A 27,516-nucleotide genomic window follows, 5' to 3' on the forward strand; every position below is an offset into this window, starting at 1 on the left:
CCACATGGAAGGAGGTGTCCAAAATCCTCTCAGCCCATCAAGTTTTGATGTGTCAGAAGATAAATGCTATGCTGCCTAAAATCTCTACACCCTCGAGGATTGGTTTAGCCTCACATGTTATATCTTGTCATGGGAGAGGATTTTATCCTCTACTCATCCATTTTCCTACCCAACAATACCAAGTTTTGAAAAGGAGATCAGGATCATTGGAAGGAGTTAGCGTAAAGTAAATCCTTTATAAGGGTGGGTTCCGCGGGTTCCACTCCTCCAAGAGAATTTATCCTCTCAGCAACCTATTTTTTGTTAGCTTCCTCTCAGATACACTTTAATTATTAAATTTAAGATCTGGGAATTTAATGTGTAATGCCTTCTTTTAATTTAATTGGTTGTTATAAACCCAAATTGACCTATTATTGGGGGATGTGTCCTTTATTGATCTTGCCTATATAAGGAGGGCAATGAAGATCATTTCAACTCCAAGCCAAAACATTATCATTGACCATGACATGCAAACTTTGTCAGTGAATTTATTTCAAGGTGAGAAATAATTTACATTTGAGCTGAAAATAATTTTCTTTTGAGGTGAAAAATAACTTTCTTTAGAGGGAGGTTGAAATATTTTTCTTTGAGGGGGAGATAATTAATTTTGTTGAGAGCATTTGAATTGATCTAGGTATTAAGAGGATTCATGATGTGTAAATTTGTTTAATTAATTACCTTCAATCTTAATATATATTTTTTAAATAATTAAAATATTATCAAAGGAGATTAAGGTTGATGTGACGATGGTTTTGGCTAGGATTTATTGTGATTAAAATTTATTTTCTAATTAGAAATCTTTTTAGGAAAAGCTAGTGGATTTTAATTTAAAATGGTGAATTTCACATATTTGATAAAAAAATAAATTATCAATTTTTTTTTTTGAATTTTATCTATTTAGAGAAAATATATTAATTTCTTTTCAAAAAAAAAGTGGTAAAATTCATTATTAATACAAAGAATTATAATCTTGGCTTTTGGTTTTAAATTTGAATCCTAATATTGATGTTTTGACCCTAAGAACTAAAGGAGAAATTTGTGATGGTAAGAGTAAGCGTGTTGAGAGCAATGGTCAGAAGCTCAAAGAAGGAAAGAAAAATAATAATCAAGAGAGATACCAAGGAGATGGGGCTGAAATCATTTTTCACTCCCAAGCATCCTAAGAAGATTAGAGATGCCCACTTGGGACATGTTGATATTTCTCAAGTGAGGCAACCGATGAAAAAGGAAACAAGTTTGAAAATAGAAAAGTTGATGGTGACAAATGAAATAGTCAATGTCATTGCTTTCTCTTTGAGAATGCAATGCCCCAAATTGGTCCTCAAGTGCACGCAAAATGTTACAATGCTTGAAAAAGAAGATAATAAAGTGTGAGGATGGGGGAGAATATGTAACTTCCCTTTCTATAAGGGATGCCTAGAGGGAATTTAATGTACCATCTAATGAAGGACGAGACTACATTACTAAAGGGGAGGCAAACAAATATTATAATGATGCATGTGCAAAGAAGATGAGGGCAATGAGTAGATGGTCAAGTAGTGGAGTCACTAGTCCAAGATCATGAAGTTGGACAAGGTAACTATATCACATTTTAAGCTAGATATTGGCAACCTTATTCTTATGCTAGTTAGGCTGATGAGAGAGTCACATGGTGGTATTTTTTGGCAAGCTTGGATAATTCACTTCATAGACAAGATCTAATAAGGATAATTAATGTTTGCATGGCAAAAACCATCAAAGTAGTTCATGTTTTCCACAACTCCCCCTCAATAACCCAAAAGAGTTCAAGATATTAAATGATTTTTTTTCCATGAAGACAACAAAACACTTGCAATGGGATCCTCAGGAAAGGCTTTTGAAGAGGAAGCTAAGAAGTTGATTGAAGAATATGGATCATGGTACATCCAAAATAATAAGTTCACATACATTCACCTTCTTGGTTCAATATAGAATGCCCAAGGAAATTATCGAGCTATTCAACAAACAAGATGGTTATTATGGAGGTGGCTAGACAACTTATCTCTTATGATTGAAATTTGAAGAATAAACTCAAGCCAAGAGTTAAATTCTTGTTCAATCCGAATGGTGAGGAACGTCCTTCCTCGGCATTTGTTGAGTCAATAAATGTGGAATTAGAATATTATGGGCTAGGATTCTGTGAATTCAGGCTTATGAGCTAGGATTCTCATTTACATGATTCAAGACTATTCAAAGTTCTAGGATTGAATCATTTGGGAAGGTTTGGGTCTAAGAAAAGGGAGTCCCTAGTACACATACACTATCCAATACTCCCCCTCAATAACCCAAAAGAGTTCAAGATGTTAAATGATTTTTTTCCATGAAGATCATGAAACACTTGTAAGCGGATCCCCAAGAAAGGCTCTCAAAGAGGAAGAGTTGATTAAAGAATATGAATCATGGTACATCCAAAATAATAAGTTCACATATGTTCACCTTCTTGGAAATATAGATCATTCGAGGAAATAACCAAGGTATTCAACAAACAAGATGGTTATTATGGAGGTATCTAGACAACTTATCTCCTATGATAGAAATATGAAGAATAAACGCAAACCAAGAGTTAAATTATCATTCAATATGAATGGTGAGGTACGTCCTTTCTTAGAAATTGTTGATTCAACAAATGTGGAATTAAACTATTATGGGCTAGGATTCTATGAATTGATTTAGAATTTTGATCTTGTGGGTAAAGATCAAGAGCGCACATGGAAATAGACACATCCACATCCCACACCTAGAGGACTATCGGCCCAATGCAATGATGATTTTGAGTTAAGGAAGAGAATATTCTCAAGGTTGACAACAAATGAGATCAGAAGTTGCAAATGGGCAACACTTCCAGATAGTTAGAAGGTAATGCCAATGTAATGAGAAGAGACTTCAATACCACCACACACCATTAACTAGACTCAATTAATTAGGAGAAGGAAATGAACATTAGCCTCAATACTATGATGATCCTCATTTTTCTCCACACTCAACAGTGGTCAAATAGAAAGACCGTGAAATTTATAAGAATAAAACCCCATTTATTATATGATAAGATGGAAGGATGTTGAGGAGATTATAGAGGGGGAACCAATCAAACAACCTCGAGAATCTATTGGGAAGAAAGTGGAACCTAGCAAGAGGAGGAAGGGAAACTCCAAAGAAAAGGGAATTAAAATTGAGGAGTCATGGGTAAAGAAGCAAAAGAAGACACCTCCTCCATCCAAAGAATGTACCACATCAACACAAGTAGAACTATGCCATCCAAAGAGAATGAAGTACAATAGGAGATCTCTTTAAAATCAAAAGATAGTACAAGTGGAAATTCTTTAGGTTATTCACCTTTGAGTAACCTTGACTTAGAAGGAGGGCTCTCACCTAAAAATGATGACCGACATTGAGGGTTCTCCTTAATATGGAAAAATCTTGTCTTTGGATGAGGGACCTACTAAAAGTGTAGCACTCTTCCAAGTCCATATTCAGAAGGAGAAGACACAACCTGAGTGGGAAGAGGGTGTGACACTAGATTGGTTATGGGGTACCTTTTGAGATGAGTAGAACATTGTTGAAGCAAGACCAATCAATAAAATTGAAGATCTTATTACGTTAGAATAACATGAGATTCAATTGATATAGATAATGGAAAGGGTGACTATATATGACACTGGGACTTGCAAATTATAAAATGCCATTCCAAAAGTGAGCAAAGAAAAGAATGATATGCAACTCTAGGATTATGAGATAACATGAAGCAATATTTGAGGACCACTACAAAATAAATAGAGTAATAGGAGATCAAAGAAGTTATCAAGGCCATGAAAACAAGAGTGGATAAATAAATCAAAGAAAATAACAAGTACATGGAGGAGTATCAAAGGTGGCTTGCTTATCATGGGATCATAGGAATTCCCACAAACAAATTCAAGAGATGGATCATACTGTTAACACTAGCTCTTAAGAGGGGAGACATTGGTAGTATGAAAAGTGTATGGATCACACTTCAAGAGAGTCAGTTTTGGGTTGATAAAAGTATACATAAGGATTAAAATTCCCCTTAGTATTAGTGGAGTGTTTCCAAGTACTTATGGCACTTAGAAACAAATTTCATGCTTTCATTAGTCTTTGGAATGAATCTCACCCTATAAGACAAAATACTATACCTCATTTACAAGCTATGATGAATACCCCTAAGAAACTATTAGTGAAAGGGAAGGTGATCAAGGTGGGAGAGAAAGTGAACATAAAGGTAAAACAATTTACTTTGTCTCACAAAATGGAGGTTTTGGAGAGGAAAAGGAATGATACTGCTCATCTTGGTACATTAGTTCACAACATAGTTACAAATATTTCACATACCATTGTAGTTTCATTCAATTTCAATGGTTTAACAGAGAAAGTACAAACATATACATTTTGAATGAAAGATTGATATATTTTGGTGGTGGGGAGAATAATATCATCAAGACGTAGACATTGGAATGTCTCTCATGAGTTGTCTAGGTATCTAATCCTAAGTGGCCTTGCATTTGTGGTGTCTTTTGATTGGTTTCTACCCTCATGGAATTTTTGTTATTGGTTTTTTTTTGAGATGTTTGAATCTCATTCGTTGGTAAGGTAGAAACATAGTTAGGATTTGTAGGATTTAACCTAGGCCATTAATTCTAGTTTGATCTTGGTCATTCAAAGTAATTCAGCTTCCTACATACACACTTGTCCTAACACACAGAGACGTAAATGTTTACACTTTTTTCATTTACTAATATTAATCTATATTTTTTCCCAATAACCTATGTTTCAAAAATTCATTTTCTTCCTGACATTTTTCTCTCATGGCTAATAAAAAAATGAAGAATTGGTTCTTTTTAGATTTCATAAATATATCAAAAATGGTAAACTATATAATATATTGTATCTTTAAAACATCTTAAAATCTACTGTCTAAAGTAATAGTATTTTACATCTAATGAACGTAGTTTAAATATATATAAATGAAATAAGAACACACACACAAACTAGATAGTTACATCTATCAGTATTGGCTAAAACAAAAAATAAAATGTAATTCTTACCAAAGAGAAAATTCAAATAACTAAGTGTCTTGTTGATAAGAATCACATGTATCTAGATTGGTTTCCACATAACATTTACAAAAATTAAGTATCTCCCCTAGAAATGATTTACCAATTTAGTGACTAAATAGCCACTACCCACCCACAAAATAAAACCTTATCTAAAATTTATGAAAATGTAAATGAATTTTTTGTGCTAATCAAGTGGTATTTACTGATAGTGCTTCTCAGTCAAATAGATGAAAAGTTGGAAAACTAAAGTTGGCAATTGCCTTGTGAGCTTTGAATCAAAGTCAATAAGTGTAGAGAAAATAACATCTTCTTCCACACCTTCCCCAACATATTATTCTTATCAGTACAACTTCTTATTGGTGGTTCCTTCCTCTCTCTTCTATCACAAACTTGAGCCTTACTGATCCTATCTCTTTTTGGAATGACATACACTCTTTGTTGGATTTTCTCCCTACTATTCTAAAGGGTTATTGTCATTTAGGTGTTGTCCCTACCTTAAAATTCTCTGTTGATTTTGTTATCTGACTGTAAGGGATGAGGTTGTTTCACCAATATCCATTTCACCATTTCTTTCCTAAATAACTTTACTCTGCTAAAGCTTTTGTCTTCTAGACAACTACTTCTATCTAAATTCAGACTAGTTTGAGCTATACTTTCTTACTTTTCATGACTAGTTTCATGACTATTTTAATGTGTATTCATGTTCATGATCATATACAATGTATAAGATATAAATATAAGGTCAAGTTGAGGATTGAATGTTTGGAATATAACAAAAGACTTGATGATGCTTAGACGAAGCAAATTAGAAGGATAAGTAGAATATCCTTGTTGAGATGCAAAGATACATTTGATCAGGAAGGATCAAGTATACAAGCCAAAATTGAGATCTGTAATCAACAACTTAGTTGCATCAGAAATCAGGTCATCTCATTGTTACTTTCTAATCATTGTAGTAGTGGTCTAAATCTCTTAACAGAGTTGGCTTAACAACTATTTGTAAATCCTCTAGCAAGGTGGCATTTCTAATTTGAAGTGTCTAAAGACCTCTAACAAGGCCACTCCTAATAGAGTGATTAAATCCTCTAATAGGGTCACACCTAATAGTGTATTTTGTAACCTTTAATAGGGTTGGCTCCTATCAAGGCTCACTTCAGAAGAGTGCAAATCATTAACTAGTTGCAATTGGTAGTTTTTCCCAAAGTGGGTTTCCATGTTAAATCTTGGTGTCACTTGTGTTCATTCTATTTCTTTTATGTGTTTGCAACTAAGATAATTATAGATAATATCTTTAAATTTTCATATTAAGCAATTGTCAATTTATTTTAGTGTTTACCGAGTTACAGTATTTGCTAGTGTAAACTGAGTGCATGTGTGTTTACCAAGTTACAACAGAATATACTTTAATAGAGTTTTGATTTGTATTGACATCTAAGGGATCTAGGATTTATTTTTGTAGTAATTGATTCACCCCTCCCCTCTTAGTTCTTCCTCTTATATTTTTAACAATTGGTATCATATCTTTTAGTGCTTGCAAAAAAGTTTCAAGGACTTAAGCTAAAGATTAGGATGTCTTACAGAAGGGAGATCCCAAAGCTGAACAGAGATAACTTCAAGGCATGGCAAGAACTCATGAGGCTAGACTTGGCAACCATCAAAATTCAGGGCTAAAGTATCTAGACACTAAATACAAGGCTCCTACTATAACGCCCCATCATGTGACCTGAAAGAACTTAACTTAAAATTTCACTAAGTTTGCCAAATAGTTTTTTTTAAAGATAACGTACACAACAACAGTTATAGAATAGTAGAAGCAATTAACATACAGCCATACATCAACAACACATAAACAGGTTATAACTCTTAAAGGTCTCATGACGATAAATCACATTTAATTTTAATTAACACTAAATCCAATATATAATAAATCCATATCAAATAATAATGTACAAGTATGAATCCATTTAAATAATATACAGTCATCTCAAATGCCACTTGGCAATAATCATAATGCACCATCATCCACTATATAGGTCATAGGGTATGAAGGGCTGAAATAATATACATCATGAAATAGATAACAACATCTCATAAGATTCACGAAATCAAATACAATACAAAAGATATAACCATCCATCACAGAAATACAAGATAAGATAGAAAGGAACATCTGCACAAACACATTTAGCAACGACATCCAACGGTCAGATCTCAATGGTATAAGAAAAAGCATTACCACCCGACCTCATGGAACCCAAAAAGGTCCACTCTCACCACACTAAGGAGACAATCTCAAGTCCAAACTAGGATAATAAACTCAAAAGTCAAAACCAACATCTCGGTTCAAGGAATCACCTAAAGGCAAACAATCTCAAAGGGTACCAAAACACAAGTATCAACTAATCCTAGAGGCAACACAGACACGTAGGAAATCTACTATGTAAGTGGTAAGTGTCATCACATGAGCCAACTCTAAGGTTACTTAGCTAGTCTTTTGATACTTCAGCCCCCTAGTGACTCTATGCAACACTAGTATCCTTTTGTACTGATAAGGCATACTAATGAAGCATGGTCACAACTAAGCATCCTCTCTACTCACATCTTAGCTTGTACTAGCACTCGAGGCATGGGCAAGGAAAACAATGGCTCTTATTAATTTATTTTAAACCCATCTAATGAAATGTTATCACTTATTAAATAACCTACAATGGGTTATCCATCAACCTCTTTAGAGCCTCAGCCTCCATTGCAAGTCACTTCTCAACATGACATACAAATAACCTACCCTAAGCTCGAAATTTTTTTTAAAAAATCTCAAAAGACCACATACCATACATCAGTTCTTAAACAAGCAACTGAAAAGTACTGAAAAATCACTGATCATAAACACAAACTCCACTAATATGATCGTCCTAACAGGATTGATCAAAAATCAAGTACACATAAACCAAACTACATCATAACATGACATCACCAAGAACAAATCATACAAAAACCTTAGTCCTATATTACAAGTGACTGAAAAGGAATCCAAACACAATTGATCGAAGACTCAAAGGTTATATCAAATAGGTTACACTATTCACCTCAGTTTCACACAAGAACACTAGAAAGCAATAACAATCAATAGATCAAAACTCTCATTAAGCATATAGGACACATTACCATGGTTGAGTATAAAAGATTGTGATTAAAACATCATCATGACATCATAGACAAAACTCCCAAGCCTCTAGTAATACAACCTAACTGGTCAAAACTAAGTCAACCCAACACCCAACAATAAAATTGCATGTCATAAAAAGAGTACATACAAAGCTAACTTTCACAAAATATTAGGTTTACAAAACACAACGGTTTTATTTTCATTAAAGGTTTTCAAGTTTTTATTTTTCATTTTTTCAAATATTACAGTTCATAAAGTTTGCAATCTCAAACAAGGTTTCAGTTTCCATTTTTTCAAAGTATTATAATTATTAAGGTTTTCAAATAATAAAATTTCCCTAGTATTACAAATCATTTTCATATATCTAAACCATATAAACACATCTAAGTTTATAAAAGAAAACATTAATTCTCCCAATTAATTTCTTTGATTTTTAATTTACATTAGAATTATATTTAAATAATAAAGTAATAAATTAATTTTTCAAATAATTAAACTTCAAATTTTAACAATACTTATTAAAATTATTAATAATAATTATCAATTATTACCATAATAATTTTAAATTTATTAAACTTTGAAAAACTTTCTCGAAAAGGAAACCTACTAAAAATATAAAATTCTAAAAATAGAAACTTTCTAAAAAAAGAAACTTTCCAAAAATGGAAACCTACTAAAAATAAAACTTTTTAAAAATAGAAACCTGCTAAAAGTAGAAACTTTCCAACAATAGAAACCTGCTAAAAATAGAAACTTTTCAAAAATGGAAACATACTAAAAACATAAACTTTCCAATAATAAAAACTTGCTAAAAAAACCCACTAAAAATAGAAACTTTCCAAAAATAGAAACTTTCCAAAAATGGAAACTTACTAAAAATAATAACTTTCTAAAAATGAAAACTTTCTAAAATGAAAACTTACTAAAAATGGAAATTTTTTAAAAATGAAAACTTACAAAAATACTTTCCAAAAATGGAAACTTACTAAAAATGGAAACATCAAATTAACAACAAGGGTTTCAATCCCTCCATTTATTACAGATGCTTTTGAAAATGAAAAACAATAATTTTAACATGAGGGTTTCAATTTCAAATCATAGAGAATTTCAATAACGGAAATTGATTTTGTCAAACAAGGGTTTAGGATTCTAAACTCAAACAAAAAACAAATAAAATTTATCACAAGGGATTCAATTTAATTAATTCGTTTAGAGAAAAAATCAAGAATAGAGAACAGTAAATCTTAACAGGAGACATTTCTAATTTTCCAATTTGTATATAGAGGTTTACTAAGAATGATGAACAATCAAATCCACACACAAGGTTTTCAATCATTAAATTGCTTATAGAAGTTCCCGAAAATGAAGAACAATAAAAATGCAAACAAGGGTTTCAACATGGAAGAATTCTAAAAATGAAAACACAACAGACATAGAGAAGATAGAAATTCAAAAGATAGAAAACCACTGTACAATTAAACCACTAGATCCTACCTAGATCTGATGCTAAAACGACAAATACACAAAACACACAACAATTTTTTTTTTTTCTGAAAATCTTCCTCTCTAAAATTGCTTCTCCAAAACCTATGTAATTGCAAATGAGCTCTAGATCTCTGATAAAGAGTTCTCCCTTAATTTGGGGCTCTAATTGTGTAATCACACGATCTTTGATAAAGAGTTCTCCCTTAATTTGGGCCTCTGATTATGCAATCACATGAGGGAACTCGCTGATCAATTTTTTTTAATATTTTATTATCTTTTTCATTTTCATGCACACTTTTAGCAATTTGAAATATCTTTATTAAATTAATTTGTTTTCTCACTTTATTAAATTTTCAAAGTGTTTTTAATAATATATTTACTAATTTAATTAATAACATTATTTAGAGTTTATTATTAAAATAAAATTCCTAAATAATTATCATTAAATTAAATAAATATAACTATGCCACAATTAGAATTATAACTTTATCTTTAAATTTCGTTCTTTTATTTAACTAATTCATGAGACATTTTTAATATAATATTTATTAATTTAACTAATAATGTTGTTTAGAGTTTATTATAAAAATAAAACTCCTAAATAATTATCTTTAAATTAAATAAATATAGATACATCAAAAATACAACTTTAATAAAATATTTTAAATGTAGTTCTTTATTTAATTAATTTCTCAATTAATTAAATATAATTAAATATCAAATTTCTTTATAAATTTTTTATTAAATTAAATCATTAAATTGCCTTTTAATTTGATTTAATTATAACAGAAAATCATCACAAACCCACAAAACCAAAAATGACAACTCAACTGAAGATAAAGAACATAGTCAAACTCGAAGGTTAAAATCACAAATTCGCATCACTTGATGAATCCAAAAAGGTAAAACTAACTTAGATACTTGTCTTATTTTCTAGGACAATTGGCTTAGGGTTTAAGATTTGGACTCAAGAGTTATCTCCTCACTTATACTATTGAAATACTGTGATAGGGTATGCTCATCCTGACAATTCAGGGAAGTCGATACTCGATAACTGCAATCTGCATAAAATCCATGCATGTACAAATACAATATTTTAAACTAAACAAGCAATGGTAGGAAGTCATTCATCATGTAGATCCCAACTAGTAGGTGACTACGACTCACTTTCTTAACCACATCAGAAACGTCACACATAAATAAATCATACATGCACACCATACACATGCAAGTATGGGGTAAGTATCCATAGAAACACATATAAATAGTTCATCTAGCTAACATCATTAAATAACTGAAAATCACTTAAAGAATATATATATTGAAACAATCATGATATAACAAAAATAACTAGTATTAAAGTAACTCAACACATATATTAATTGACTATGAAATACAATTATTTAATTCTGGTAATCTGCCACCACTAATCATAAACCATAATAATAGAATGTGCCTAAAAGAATCCGGTCAAAATAAATTAGAAAAGTCAACTAGGGGTAGGCATTACACCTACCGGAACAATGACCATTGAAGAAATTGTATAGAAGAAGAGTCATAATATCATGATGATATATATTGCTTCATCTCTCAACTTTGCTAAATTTAATGAGGTCAAAGATTGTGGAACTACTTATGAAATGTGGATCAAGCTAAAAGCCATCTATGGAGGTGATGACAATGTAAGGAGAGCCAAAGTTGAAAGTCTTAGAGGACAGTTTCATTAAATGGAAATGAGAGAGGATGAAAATATTGCAAAATATGTTGAAAGAATCAAAGTCAATGTCAATGCTATCAAAGCCTCTGGAGGAACAATTGAAGATGTAATAGTGGTAAGCAGGGTACTCAGAACCCTTCTTGCTATCTATGAAATCAGAGTGTCTGCTATTCAAGAAATGACATGTGATCCAAATACCAATATAACTTTAAATGCTCTAGTTGGACGATTGACATAATTTGAACTAGATAACTATGACAATTATACTCCTAGTTCTACCAATCTTGAGTCTGCATTTGAAGCTAAGGTATCACTCAAGAAGAAAGCTAAAATATCTAAAAGAAAACAATCTGAAAGTGAAGAGGAAGATAGTTCTGATAGTGATCTTGAAGCCATTGAAGCATTTCTTGCAAGAAGGTATCCCAAAGGCAAAGGAAAGTATAAAGGTAAGATTCCTCTAATTTATATCTCTTGTGAAGAAATTGGACACATTGCTGCAAGGTGCCCAAATAGCGAAGACAAAGATGAAAAGAAACACAAGTATAAAAGAAAGAAAGATTTCAAAAACTATAAAGACTACAAGGACAAAGGTAAGAAATCTTTTTTATTGCTAAAGATTTAGATAGTAGTGAAGATGATGGAGATAAAATGGCACTTATCTCTCTTGTTAGCAAAAATGATACATGGATTATTGATAGTGACTGCTCACACCATATAAATGGTGATAAAACAAAATTTGAACACATGAAACATTATGATGGTGGTAGTGTGAGATTTAGAAACAATGAACCTTGTTGCATAAAGGGAAAAGGTTGTATCTCACTAACTAATGAACTTAGATGTGACAATGCTTATTGGGTTGAAGGACTAAAGCATAATCTACTGAGTGTGGCACAGTTGAATAGCATTGGATTCAACGTGAAATTAATGAATGGGAAGGCCAAGCTACTGGGTGGAAAAGGAAATCTGGTTGTGTTTAGCAAACAAACAAAAGGTAACCTAGTCTACCTAGATCTCAATAAAAGTTCATTAGTTATTGCTCAAGTAGAAGAAATATGGTTATGGCATAAAAGGTTGTGTCATGTGAACTTTGATAATCTAGTCAAGATAAGAAAAAATAGAAGAGTAAGAGGTATTCCTAGTCTAAGAAAACCTAATATGGGTCTATGCAAAAATTGTCAAATTGGTAAGATGGGAAAGACAATTTAAAAAAAAGACTATCATTCAAAAGATGTCTTAGAGCTAGTACATATAGACTTATGTGGACCTATTGAAATATAGAGCTATAATGGAGATAAGTATTTTATTCTATTTGTTGATGATTATTCTAGAATGATGACTATAATGTATCTAAACGAAAAGTCTGAAGCATTCCAAAAATTTAAGTGGTATGTGGCAAGAGTAGAGAAAGAAACTAGAAATAAGTTCAAGTGATTGAGATTAGACAGAGGTAGTGAATTCATTTCCAATGAGTTCAATGAGTTGTGCATTTAAAAAAGGAATTAAGAGACAAGTATTAGCCCTTGGTACACCACAATAGAATGGTATAGCTGAAAGAAGGAACAAATCCATCATAGATTGTGCAAGAACCTCAATGATAGAAAAGAGTGTTCTAATCAAATAATGAAAGGAATCAATTAGTACGACAATGCATACCTTGAACAGAGTATAGTTGAAGAAATACTTAAATCAAACTCCTTATGAAATATGGTATGGCTACAAACCTAATGTAAGTTACTTAAAAGTATTTGGTAGAAAATGTTATATCTTGAAGGAACCTAGGAAAGGTAAATTTGATATCAAAGGTGATGAAGGCATATTCCTAGGATACTCCTACAGAAGTAAAACATACAAGTGTTTAAATCTAACTACTCATTGTAGACACCTAAATTTGATTACACCGCTTTGGTAATCCTATCTAGCTATCTCTAAAAAGCATCATTAATTAAATTCCTACTTAATTAAATCCTTTGCCATCCCCTAGTTGATTAATTTAATTAATCATCTATAGTCCTAATTGATAAATCAAATAACTCATCATTTATCAATTAAATCCTATTCTCCTACCTATTTTTAAATCCCAAATTTATTAAAATCACTTTAATAAATAAAACCCTCAAATCTAATAGCCCCTAAACTATCATAAATCCTCCATTTAGCCCAATCCACCCCATCCACCCATACTAACCAAGCTTAGCCACTAACTCACCCACCCTCATCAATACCATCCACTTGCACATCTCTAACATCCCTAATCTAATCCTAATCCATCCTTAATCCAAGCCTTAATCATTTGCACATTCCTAAGCAAGCTTAAGACTTTCCTAAACCAAACCAAAGTCTCCCCTCAAAATATCCCAACCACCAAGCCATGAATGCTCTTACAAAGCCATAAATGACTCTTACAAGCCCATTCATTGCTCTTATAGGCACTTATGAGGAGTCTTTATGAGGATTTTATCCCTTGAGCCTCCCTTGTTGACTCATCCTTACCCTTTTCTCCATCCACTCACCTTGTGACATGTGTCACTCCCTGATTGACCATAAAGAAGCACAATCCATATGCTCTCCTCTCATGCAATCTGAGCCCTCCATGAGCTTTTCCTCATCCTTGCATCTTACCCCTCCATCCCTCAAGACCTTATCCTATAAATTGGATCCCCTCCCAAGCTATATCATCACAATCCTTATGCTAAAGTTACCATGTCAGTTTGAGAAGCCAAATCCATACTTTTACATATACCCATACCAAAAATCCCAAATCCATCTCCATTGAAGCATAGAGAAAATTTGAGCATACATCCTAAATCTATCAAATAGACACATCCCTAAACAAGAAAGGCCTCATTGAGAGAACCTCTTAATGGTTTATATTCTCAATTGAGGGCTTGTCTTTGTCTAGCATATATGTTATGATTTTAATTTTGTAAACACTTTCATTTCATATAAATTGGTGTTTCTAGCATTATTATTTAGTGTACACACTCATAAGATCATAGAAAGTGCACATGTGAGAATTGATGAATTTGTAGAAAAGAGTGAAAAAGGAAGCAATAGAAAACCTGAGGATTATAGAAGATTTGTTTATTATGAACTTGATACATTTCCAAATCTATTTTGAAGTCAAGATAGCTCACCTCTTGAGTTATAGTGTGAAGGACCCAAGTTACAGTCAGAAGCTATCGAGTTGTTGCCAGAGCAAACTGAGTCTAATGAACCCAAGTCATAGATATTGGTACCTGAGTTTGATATAGAAGATCATGAAGAGGTTAGTGGAACATATTCTAAATCCAAAGTATTTTTGTTAGCAAGATATGTCAAACGGCGCCATGAACCTGATCAAATCATTGGAGATAAGTTAGATGGAACAATGACAAGAAACAAATTGAAAGGTACATGTTTGCTTGTTGAATTTGAACCTAGAAATGTTAAAGATGATTTGGATAATGAAAGTTGGATTGAAGCTATGAATAAAGAAATAGAAAAAATAGAGAAGAATAAGACTTGAACTCTTGTTTAGGCAAGAGCCTACAAGACAATAGTAAATTGTGAGCCTCTTATTTGGGAGGTCTTGGGTTCGAATCTACTTGAGCTTAATAACTAATAATAATTAATCAACACATAATAATAATTAATCTTGGCTTCAACCTCTTACCAATAAAAAGAAGAAGACTTGAACTCTTATTCCTAGACCCAATGATAAATATATTATTGGCACAAAGTAGGTATTCAGAAATAAGTTAAATGAAGATAGAAAAGTTTCAAAAAAAAAAGCAAGGTTAGTTTGTAAATGTTATTCTCAAGAAGAAGGTATTGATTATGGTGAAACTTTTTCTCTTGTTGCAATATTAGAAGGTGTTAGCACTTTACTAGCACATCCAACACATAGACGATTTAAAGTTTATCAAATAGATGTAAATCTACATTCTTGAATGAATTTCTTGATGAGGAAGTCTACATAGAATGACCTAAAGGTTTTGTAGATCCTAGCAAAAGAGATATGGTCTAAAAATTACACAAAACGTTGTATGGTCTCAAGCAAGCTCCCAAAGCTTGGTATGAAAGACTTCATAACTACTTGATAAAAATTGGTTTTAAAAGAAAAAATGACAACATCAGTTTGTATATCAAAGAAGGGCCAAACAAGAAGATTGTGCTGGCAGAAATCTTTGTGGATGACATTTTATTTATAGGAAATGATGATTTATGCAGGGAATTTCTAGTAGAGATGAGTAAAGAATTTGAGATTTCCATGTTTGGAGAGATAAAAATCTTTGTTGGATTGTAGATCTAGCAAAAGAAAGATGACATCTACATTACTCAATCCAAATATATCAAGGAGATACTAAAGAAGTTTGGAATGGAAGATTCAAAACCTATTAGAACACCTATGTCTACTAGACTTAAGCTTTCCAAAAATGATGATTCCAAAGAGGTAGATCAAACCACATACAGATCAATGATTAAAAAATTGCAGTATGTAGTGCACACAAGGCCTAATATTGCATTAACAATTGGTATAGTGGCAAGATTCTCAACAAATCTCAAAGAAAATCACATGATGGAAAAATCAAGAGAATTATGAGATATCTAAAAGGTACTAAAGACTATGGATTATGGTACAAAAAAGGAGGCAATTTGGATTTGAAAGCATTCACATATGCTGATTGGGAAGGAAGTGTTGATGACAGAAAGGGCACAAGTGGTGGAACATTCTTTCTTGGTAAAAGACTAGTGTCTTGGATAAGCAAGAAGAAGAATTGTATTTCTTAGTCCATAGCAGAGGCAGAATATGTGGTAGTAACAATTAATTGTTCCAATGTTGTTTGGTTCAAGCAACTATTGCTAAGTATGAAGATAGAGACCAAGGATCCAGTGGTTATCTTCTATGATAACACTAATGCAATTAATATATCTAAGAATCCTATGATGCACACCAAAACCAAGCACATTGCTATAAAAAAATTTTTTTGAGAGAATTGGTACAAGATAAAGACGTAAGATTGGAATATGTGAACAGTAAAGAGAAAATTTCAGATATATTCACTAAGACATTAGCTAAGGATGCATTTTTGTATCTAAGAGGTAAGTTAGGGGTCATTCCCCTATCTGAAGCTCACTAAATATAGTTTAGTGATGCATCCACCAAAGCATGTTGAAGATCAAACAATTGATACAATATTGACAAAGACACATTGCATATGAATCGGTACATAAGGTACATTGATATTCACTGAATATTGTCTTTGGCATGAGATATCAAAGAGGGAGAAGTTTTCTGTCATATCACATAGATATTTTATTACCTCAGAGATGTCAAAGAAGGAGAACTTGGTCTGATATCAAAGAAAGAAGTTTGCTATCAGAAGAAGATGTTGAAGGCAAAGTTTTTCTAACAGAGGGAGAAACTAAAGGAAGAGGGAGTTCTCATGGATGAGAATCAGAATGAAACTAAGGATATGTTCTTTACTTTATTCTTGCTCTAAAAATTTCATTGTATTATGATATGTTGTGTTGCCATCAGTGTCAAAGAGGGAGATTGTTGAAAATAATTGATTAATTATGTATTATCTTTGATGTTACACAAAATGTCATATCATTGCCAGTTAGTGTATGTCGAGCTCACTCAAGAAATGCAGATAGTTTCTTGTATCTGCCAAGCATTCCAGAGTTTTCCAAGTTCAGAAGATAGTGTCTACCAATTTCACTCGATCGTTAAAGGAAATTTTACAAAATTTTCTCGTGTTAACTGAGCTCACTCAGCTAACAAAGAAAATGTTGGATGAAACCAATGTTAACCAAGCTCACTCAATTTCTAAAGGAACTTTGTGAATATGTAGTCATAATCAAGTTCACTTGGTTAACATGGGAAAATCATTTCTAAGTTAGTGCCTACTGAGCATGGTCGACTAACAAAGGATTTTCTTGTTTTGGCATATTGAGTTCAATTGATTTAGTTGTTAGTTCTAGCCGACTAAGGAGACAAATATTAAGTATTCTAAATTGTATTCAAGCCAACTTGACAATGTGTAAGATATAAATATAAGGTCAAGTTGAGGATTAAATGTGTGGAATATAATAGAAGATTTGATGATGATGCTTAAAGGAAGAGAATCAAAAGGATAAGAAAAATATTCTTGTTGAGCTACAAAGATACATTCAATCAGGAAGGATCAAGTATACAAGCTAGAATTGAGATCTGTAATCAACAATTGAATTGCATCATAAATTATGTCATCTCATTGTTACTTTCTAACCATTGTAGTAGTGATTTAAATCTCTTAACAGAGTTGGCTTAGCAACTATTTGTAAATCCTCTAACAAATGGAGGGCTGACTTCAAAAGAGTAAAAATTAGTAAATAGTTACAATTGGTGGTTTTTTCCAAATTGGGTTTCCACATCAAAGCTTGGTGTTACTTGTGTTCATGCTATTTCTTTTATGTGTTTGCAAATAAGATAATCATAGATAATATCTTTATATTTTCATGTTAAGTAGTTGCCGAGTTATTTTAGTGTTTACCGAGTTACAATATTTGCTAGTGTAAATCGAGTGCATGTGTGTTTGCTGAGTTACAACAGAATATAGTTTAATAGAATTTTCATTTGTATTGACATTTAAGGGATCTGAGATTTATTTTTGTAGTAACTAATTCACCCCTCCCCTCTTAGTTACTCCTCTTATATTTCCAACAATTCAATCATGCAAAAACACAATGAAGTTGTTAAAAAATGTTCTTTATTTGATCAAGTTCATATAATGCATTTTAGAACTATAATCTCCTATCTTCCCCATGCCTTGACCAATATATATAGGGTTTTTTACAACTGATTCAACCGAACCAAGTTAGGTTAAAATTATTACAAACACATTTAGGTCTCTCATGATTGGCACTAGCCTTTAGGATTTAAAATTTTGAACTTTTAAGCTCAATTTAAAATTGCTTTCCTATGTAATATAGCATGCCAAAATTTGGCTTATGATTGGTCTTGGATCCCATTATCATGTTCAAGACTTTATTAATCTACTTGACCCCATGGACACTGTTTCCCCCCTTTACAATCAATTAGGTCTTAAGGTCCTTAGCAAGACCTTTAGGACTTTTAACCAATACATTGAATTCATCATCCCAAATGGCCATTATTGGCTTCAAAAAATTCAAATTCAGTGTGTTTGATCACTTTTAGTTCTCTTCATGCCTTGGACCCCACATTGGTCTTCTTTCTTTGTCATGTACTCATGTATCAAGATACCCCTTATCATGCATCCTAATCTTGGATCTAGATTTGTCTTTAAACTCCCAATACTCCATCTATAAGGGACACCTTCCCACTTTAAAATGCCAAAATAGCTTATCATGCATTAAATTCATCCACATTACACATTTCTCAATAGACCTTCTTTTTCTATCTGCACTACAAGTTAAGAAGTAACCTTATTCCATTCTTTAGATGCCCCCCTCTCTCATTTACTCTATAGGTAACAAGAGATATTTCTAAGGATTTATATATAGTTCTTCCCTATCTTAGGCTCTCAATCTCAGTCTACAATATTCTTTAACTTGACCTTGTCATAGAAACCCCTTCCCTTTCCAAGCCCACACACACACTCTATAACATCCTTTATGCTCTCCTCAAAACCCCCAAGATCAATATTGATCTTCCAATGTAAAAAAAGCCTTCACTCCACTCTATGACAAAAAAACCCATGCTATGTGATTAAGACATACCTTCTACATCTTCAAATTGTGTGCATATGACTACATGTTATTCTTTGAGCTCTTTTACCTCCTTATAGGTCTTTGTAGCCTTCAAGTTCAACCATGTGACCCTCCTAGTATCCTTCTAGGTCCTAGGTGCTCCCAAGTGTTCTCAAGTCATAGGTAGCCTTCAAGTGTTCACTAAAAGACCCTAGCCTTCCCAAATAACATTCCATTTAATTTCCAACAATGCTCTTAACCATTTTATAGGACTTGTTGGGGGCTCAAATTTCTCATATTGAGGTGTCACGCTTTCTGCTGTTAACTTTGGCCTAGAGAGATTTGTGGTATCACATTGTGCACACCTCTCAAGATTATAGTTTTAATTAAATTCATGTTGTATCATATTCATTCCTCTTATGTTATTTTTTTTCTACATCAAGGTACCCTACATAGCTCGAGGTTACTCAAAAAATAAAAGAAATCAATAAGTACACCCAAATGTAACAAGGTATTAAATACAAGTTAAGTTTATATTTTTAAATTTATTATGAATAAACATATGCATGTACTCAATATTGATGAATATACCTAACTTTTTTATTGTATATGTGTAGAAACAATTAGGTTTTATAAATTTGATGAATGCACCTAACACCATTGACGCTTAGGAGAGGGAAGATGTAATATTTTCTTTCAATTAAATTTCATCATTGTGTCATAACATGTTATATTTTTTCATCCAAAAAATTGTTAAAGATGTATTATAAGTGTAGTTTCCTCCTATGAGTATAGAAGGGGTATCTGAGGTTACAGTATGCACTTGTTCTATATACATCTTAAATTGATGCATTTACAAATGAGTACATGCATATTCCAATTTTATAGGGATTGTCAATAATTTTGAGTTATTAATTTTGGTTAATTATTTTTGACCTATTAGAGTGCCCTTAATGACTTCCTACAGATCATTTGTCATTTCATTTTGTTAGGAGTCTCAAGCATCAAATATGGGGTCAAATACAACAGAGGCTAGAGGTATGCATGTAGATTCTTAGTTGGATCCCCCTTGTGATCTAATTTTGGATTTCTTTCACGTTTGTTAAAAATCATTAACACCTACATCTACAACACTAGTATTTTCATCACTTACCACACATGTGTCTCCTACTAGCAAAGGAGATCCAACTCAGGCTCTGGTACATATGAGTTGATGCACCAAGTTGTGGTGCTAAAAATATGACACGAATTTATTTTTTTCAAATTCTAAAAGCTGCACACACTTTGGCTTGGGCTCCACAAGCCTTAGGCTTGTGAAGCCCAAGCTAAAGTGTGTGTGCACTTTTTAAAATTACAAGTTTTTATATATGGGCTACAAACGTGCGACCCATTCCATTCCATTTCATTTCTTTTTGTTGATGTCTCCTTTCTCCTCAGTAGCATGCATGCAATTTTTAAAACTTGAAAAAAAATCTCACTTACCTTCTCAAAATGCATCCTTGTCATCAAAGATCAAGATCAAGATCACATAGTATGTTTTATACTCTTGATTTTTCATTGTTTTATATGTTTTTGCATTGTTTTGTAAGTGTTTACATTGTTTTGTATGTTTTTTCAAGTTTTCTTTAAATTTGTTTATTTATTTAGAATGAAATTGAATGTGAATAATCAACTACCAAATCCCCAACCTGATCAACAAAATCAAAATGAAAACCCTCCACAAGAAGAGTAATAAATTCTGCAACCTCCATCGATTGAAAGACCTCCTCCTGGCACCCAAGACAACATAATGAATGAAATAGAAAGAGAGAAAAATGAATTAGAAGAAATCATTGGTAGGTTGAAAGCTTGTGGAAAAACCAATCCTATGAGAGCACAATCGGCATCCTCCCTTGAGTCCATTATGAGCCATGTAGCTTCTGTTAGTGGTTAGTTGGATATTTGGTGTATTAAGTGAGAAGGAAAAAAAAGATATTATACAAACAAATTATTCTATAAATATGAAAGAAAAATGGACATAGCAAAAGGTAGAATTTTTGCATCGTTTAAAAAGCCTGGAGAACAAGACACTGTTAAACATACAACTAAAAGATTCCCCATCCATTGGTGCATATATGATGATATTGGAAATAACTTTTGGGATAGATGGCAGATGGTCTTTGATGACCCTTCCTATAATAATCATGAGGTTCCAATGTATTTCTTAAAGAAATTATATGGTGAATTTGTCCTTGGGGAGATCCCCAATTATTTTGATATGTTAGTATCTCAAGGTAGAGGTGGGGGGTCATCATTTGAGAGGTCAGGGGCACGTCGTGACTCTAACATAGTTGGGGAACTTGTTGTTAAGCCATAGGGTGAGCATGTGATTATTCCTTTAGTTGTGAAGGAACATGTAGAGACCAGTACTCTAGGGACTATCAATGATTTGACACAAACCCTCATTCATTGTGCTAGTCCATTAGTTGAGGAGGAGACTTCTTTGTGTCACAATCACATGTGTACATCATGTTGGAGACAATGTGGATAATGGGCTAGTCACTGATGAGTTCTTGAGTGACACATTTGACATTGACACATAGGTAAATTACAATTATAATAAACTAATTTGATCACATTTTGTATGTACAGTGAATGACTAACTAATTGACATGTCTTGACATTGTTCAAAATTTAGAGAGTCCTAGTACAGATTCCCTAACCCCATTTTACTTCTCGTCGATGAGTCAAGGGGTATGTATCGATTTAATCATTTAAATTAATACACATATTTGTTAAGTAATCATATGAAGGATTGACAAAAAAAAAATATACATTAGTTCTTTACTAGACCATCGACATTTACAAGGGACTCTAAGCCTAGGCATGATACAAGCTTCATAGAGGTACATTTGTTTCATGTTTCATGTTACATGTAAATTGTATTATATGACATGTAGTTGTTGACATCCAAGACTCCTCCTCATCTTCACTAGTTCATCGATCGTGGAGTTGTTGCCGCAATGGCTAGTTCAAAGCCATTGACCGAGGTATGAAAGAGTCTTCTTAGTTTTAGTTGTTATTTATAACCGTTAGTATTGAAATTTCAAATATTATTTATAAGTGATTATATTGATTGAATTTTTGTAGGGCCTTGTTACACCCGATCATCTGCGAGCCTTTGAGGTGGAAGTACAGAGTGACTATTTGATGATGGTAAGAAAATAATTAATTTTGGGTGTATATATATTTGATTTTAATTTATAATAATTATTGATTCATATCTACTTTTTTTGTATCAACTCCAGCTAGAGAGGAGCCTAAATAAGAGGGCAAGCGAGTGTGTGAGGAAGACCCCATCATCCCCATCATCTCCCTTCATGCAATGACTGAAGACCTCTATCGATTTGTTTCTTTCCCCTCATGGGAAGAAGATATAGGGATAGACACACATGTATAGGTATTAGAGGAAATATATCTTGGATTTATATTAGTGGACATATTCAACATACATTTGATGTATATATGATATTTTATATTTGATGTATGACATATATTTGATGCATGAAATTTTTAGACTTATGACATTAATGGTTATCATAATATATGATATGTTTGTTCATGTATGACATTATTGGTTATCATAATATATTATATGTTTGTTCATGTATGCCATTATTGGTTATCATAATATATTATATGTTTGTTCATGTATGACATTATTGGTTATCATAATATATATCTTGTTTCTTTTGTTTACATTTTAAGTACATTTCATGTTTTTCATTTTAATGTAATTTGCATCCAAAATGTTGCAGAGTGCTCACACCAAAAGCTAGTGGATTCCCAAGAAGAACACTTTTAAGGAAAACTACCTATTCCAAATGTCTCTACCTAACACTTCACAAACTCAACCAACTACCTCTCACAATACCCAACACCTCCACTACCTTACATCCTCAAGGATATTTCACAACACCATGCCCCAATAAGATTCCAAAAGTCTTAACTCATTGTCATTTAAGTGGTTTCAACATTCATAAGGTGCTATACACCTTAGTGGACTTGAAAACATCAATTCTCACAAACAAACCTAAAGAGGCTCTTTCTTGTAGCCCTACCATTGGGGTTTTAAGGTAGGAAATCAAAATATCTCCCAAAAAATACCAGAGCCAATGAGGGATTAAGATACCCAATTCTAAGCTTGACTAAATTCCAAAAACATAGACTCCCAACTATTTAATAAAGCATATAACTTGTAGGCCCAAATCTAGACAAATAGGCCTAAAACATACCTTTTACGAACTCCCAACTCATTAAACTTTCAAATAAAAATAAAAAATGAACTTCTTTATAGTTTTACAAGATCTTACAAACTTTTGACTTTCAAAGTCCTAATTGTTGAAGAGATACACAAGCCTCCAAACCCTTGTTATAATGAGGGTTTCCTTGTTGAATAAGATAACTATCTCACAAACTTCAGTCTCTCATCTATTCCATCCTTCCAAGAGATTCTTCAACTATCTCACAAAGTTCTTTGTATTCATAGATTGAGTAGTAAACTACATGCTTCTTTGGGTTAAATGATCATAGTACCTGCATCTTATCTTTATATAAAGTGGAGGAAGTTTTAAAGGTTCCCTTGGTTGTTTTAGATCACCATCTTATAAGTTGACACCATACCTTTGTTTCTTATTATGGATATGGCCAAGAATTAGTAAACACCTTTTGATTACATGGAAAATATAGAGAAACAACAATTGAAAATGTGACAGTGGCTTGGTTAGAGTTTACATGTGTGTTGGAAGGCTTTGAAGACAAGGGTTTGAATAATCAACCTTCTACTTAATGACTACGAGCCCAAAAGTCAGTAGTTGGAAAGGTTTTGTTAAGGTAATGGAGTATTGGAGTTTGTTTGTTCAAGCTCTTTGAGAGTTTTGAGAGTTTATAATTTAAAGTTTAGTATTGATAGGTGATTGGAAGATTTCCATACCTCGCATGAGCTCCAAGATATTCCCTATCAAAGATCACATCCCTATGGCATTTAGTGACTCTTAGGGTCAATTTGGTTCAGCATGCCTGAGAATGTTCGAGTGCTCAATGAGATAGGATGATCTTGGGACTAGAGTTTACCTATCCACTTGGAGCTAGCAGAATAGACAATTCGATCCCACAATGAATGGTGAGAGAGATTTAGCAATTGACAACTTTGTATTGGCCAACACTACAAGTTTTAGTATCACCTGAGATAGGGCTGCAAAATTAAAATGGAATCCAATCACCAAAAAGAGATAAAGGTTATTGTAGGTCTTGGAAACATGGTCCTCTACCACCTAGAATCACATCCATACCTCACAAAAACTTTGAGATATGCCTTGTCAAAGATCGATGCCCTATGACATTTAGTAACTCTTAGGGTCAATTTGGTTTGGTGTGCCCAAGAATGTTTGAGTGATCAATAGGATAGGATGATCTTGGGACTAGGGTTTACCTAGCCACTCAGAGGTAACAAAATATGCAGTTTAATCCCATGACAAATAGTGAGAGAGATTCAACAATTGGTAACTTCGTACTAGCCAACACTAAAAGTTTCAACATCACACGAGATGGGGCCACAAAATTAAAACAAAATCTGATCTCCAAAATGTGAGAGAAGTTATTGTAGGTCTTGAAAACATGGTCCTTTAGCACCCAGAATCGCATCCATACCTCACATGAGCTTTGAGATATGCCCTATCAAAGATTGCAACCCTATGACATTTAGTGACTCTTAGGGTCAACAGTGTTCCCGAGAATGTTCAAGCACTCAATGGGGTAAGACAATCTTGGGACTGGGGTTTACTCAACCACTTGGAGCTAACAAAATAGACAATTCAATCCCATGATGAATGGTGAGAGAGATTCAACAGTTGGTAACTTTGTACTGGCCAACACTACAAGTTTCAACATCACTCGAGATGGGGCTACAAAATCAAAATAGATTCTGATCTCCAAAAAGAGAGAGAATTTATTGTAGATCATATCAACATAGTTGTATAGCACCCATAATTGCATCCATAACTTGAACAAGATCAAAGATATGTCCTATCAAAGCTCACTACCCTATGGCATTTAGTAAATCTTATGGTTAATTCGGTTTGGCATGCCTAAGAATGTTTGAGTGCTCAATGGGATGGGATGAGATTGGGACTAGGGTTTACCCAGCCACCCAGAAACAAAACATACAGTTTGATCCCATGATGAAGGTAAGAGAGATATGAGCAAGATATGTATGCTTAGGCCACTTTGTGCAAGATATGAGCAAAAGTTCCTAATTAGGCGAAATTGGGTCTTTTTGAGTTTTTCATCAAGACAACCTAGGATTAGGTTTTTTAGTTGTTTTTTAATAGTTTGGAACCTTGTCCAAGTCCTAGAAGTGAAATCTAGCGAACTTTACAAAAGTTGCACTTTTTTTGCAAAATTGCAAAAGTTGTAAAAGTTGCTTTAAAATGAAAATTTGATTGGAAACCTACTAACCTTCCAAAATATGGTTCCCATGCTCATATACCCAAGCATGGATAGTTACAACTTCCCAAACCTCCATTTGCAAATTTTTGCAAAAGTTGCAAAAGTTGCTCAAACAACTTTTTTAAGCAACTTTGCAATTTTTGAGCAATTTTTGCTCTTTACATATTTAGGTCAAATGGGTCCATCTAGGACTATTCTAGGACCCTAGTTAAGATTCCTAGGACCTATTAGGTAACCAAATATCTTAGTTTCCCATGAATATTCAAAGGCAATGAATTTTTAGTAACTGTAGAATGATTGGTGATATGAAATGTCACTTGATATTTATGTAATGAAAGCAAAAAATAAGTGAATAAGCAATTGGCTACCAACCACAGATATTTCAAAGACATTGAAAATAATATATTAATCTTTCAAGAAAAATGAGGTACCAATTCTAAAAATAATATTGAAATGATTCCCATCAGTGGCCTGGCCAAGAACTACCTTTTTAATACATTGACTAATAATTGGCCTGACTCCCCATGCCTTCTCATTCCTACAAAGGAAAACTTAATATACAAAGGAATATATACAGAGTAATTGCAGCTACATCTATTAAATATATGGAGGAAGATATAGAAAACCTACTTAATAAAGAGATTAATCTGAGAGAAAAGGACATTTTAGAAGAAAATGGTTATTTTGGTGCCATCTAGGGTATGCCAATTACTTAGGATGAAGAGACAAAACCTATAGCTATTAGGAAAGAGTGCACATGAACGCAAACACAAAAGTTTTAGATAGAGAAGTAACAAGTGTTGTAGAATTATCCATGAAGCGATGTGAAGTGAAGCCTCAAATTGGCTCATTAGTAGGCAAAGAATCTAGTCATGCACTTCATTCTAGCACCATAGATGTTTCAATTAGAAATGCCTATTCATCAATGGCCTTGCATTTATAGGACTTGGGAAGCTAGGATACTTGAGCTAGGAATGATCCCTCAAAGTTCTCATCAAAATATATTAATGATCTTAACAAAACAAAAAAAATCTCATTGCCACCTTTGGTGAGGCAATCTCACTCCTTTTACAATGAAGGCTAGTCATCTATAATCCAAGGTTTTAATTCAGCTAACAAATAGAGAGCTTCTCAAGGTATTGATTTCTTTCACATAGTTCCTAATAAATCTCAAGGTTCTCATTTAGGTGACCAACTGCTAGGAGGTCCATGATAAAAAAGTATCCCAATCAAAGAGAAGTGGAAATCCTAATGAATTTCCATCTATCATTTAGGTGACCAATTTCCATCTATAATTACTTCTAGAGACTTGAGTTTAAATGGAGATAGTCAGTTCCCAAACATGCCCTAGTCAAGTAGATGACCAAGATGTTGCTTGAGTAAAGGGGATACTAGTTTATTAAGGTACCTTTATGATCCCACTTGCATTTAGTTACTATTTTTTGAGCGGCTAGCCGGCTACTTCGGTGTGTGATTTTTGTAATATATAATGTCCTCATACGAGTACATGCCATTTTTTGTCAACATTTTCTATTGTAAAGAATTAGTGAGCAATATTTTTAATGTCCCTTTTTGGGACTAAAGAATATAACTATTAAAATCTCAAAGCTTCCATGCTATTGTAATGGGGTTTATGTGCAATGTCATTTTGCTAATTCTGATTTGGTCAATAATATTGTATACATATGTAAGAATAATCTGGTCCATATATATCTGGTTCTTAATTGTTTGACTATTATGAATGACTTATTGCCTTTGGTATGGAAAAAATTTTGTTGTAGACAATACTCAATATTGGTATTCCTTTATATTTTTTATTGGTTAATGTTCATATA

The sequence above is a fragment of the Cupressus sempervirens genome, chromosome 11 (assembly GCF_028749045.1).
Source record: "Cupressus sempervirens isolate cs-2001-9-10 chromosome 11, ASM2874904v1, whole genome shotgun sequence".
Classification (NCBI taxonomy): Eukaryota; Viridiplantae; Streptophyta; class Pinopsida; order Cupressales; family Cupressaceae; genus Cupressus; species Cupressus sempervirens.